Source organism: Cherax quadricarinatus, chromosome 33 (genome assembly GCF_038502225.1).
Source record: "Cherax quadricarinatus isolate ZL_2023a chromosome 33, ASM3850222v1, whole genome shotgun sequence".
NCBI lineage: Eukaryota > Metazoa > Arthropoda > Malacostraca > Decapoda > Parastacidae > Cherax > Cherax quadricarinatus.
The window spans coordinates 8182972-8183841 of NC_091324.1; positions in this window are offsets into that span (position 1 = coordinate 8182972).

The following is an 870-nucleotide window of genomic DNA, read 5'->3' on the forward strand; positions in this document are numbered from 1 at the left end:
AAGAGTATATGGAGAAAAAGAGAGAGGTTAAGAGAGTGGTGAAGCAATGTAAAAAGAGAGCAAATGAGAGAGTGGGTGAGATGTTATCAACAAATTTTGTTGAAAATAAGAAAAAGTTTTGGAGTGAGATTAACAAGTTAAGAAAGCCTAGAGAACAAATGGATTTGTCAGTTAAAAATAGGAGAGGAGAGTTATTAAATGGAGAGTTAGAGGTATTGGGAAGATGGAGGGAATATTTTGAGGAATTGTTAAATGTTGATGAAGATAGGGAAGCTGTGATTTCGTGTATAGGGCAAGGAGGAATAACATCTTGTAGGAGTGAGGAAGAGCCAGTTGTGAGTGTGGGGGAAGTTCGTGAGGCAGTAGGCAAAATGAAAGGGGGTAAGGCAGCCGGGATTGATGGGATAAAGATAGAAATGTTAAAAGCAGGTGGGGATATAGTTTTGGAGTGGTTGGTGCAATTATTTAATAAATGTATGGAAGAGGGTAAGGTACCTAGGGACTGGCAGAGAGCATGCATAGTTCCTTTGTATAAAGGCAAAGGGGATAAAAGAGAGTGCAAAAATTATAGGGGGATAAGTCTGTTGAGTGTACCTGGTAAAGTGTATGGTAGAGTTATAATTGAAAGAATTAAGAGTAAGACGGAGAATAGGATAGCAGATGAACAAGGAGGCTTTAGGAAAGGTAGGGGGTGTGTGGACCAGGTGTTTACAGTGAAACATATAAGTGAACAGTATTTAGATAAGGCTAAAGAGGTCTTTGTGGCATTTATGGATTTGGAAAAGGCGTATGACAGGGTGGATAGGGGGGCAATGTGGCAGATGTTGCAAGTGTATGGTGTAGGAGGTAGGTTACTGAAAGCAGTGAAGA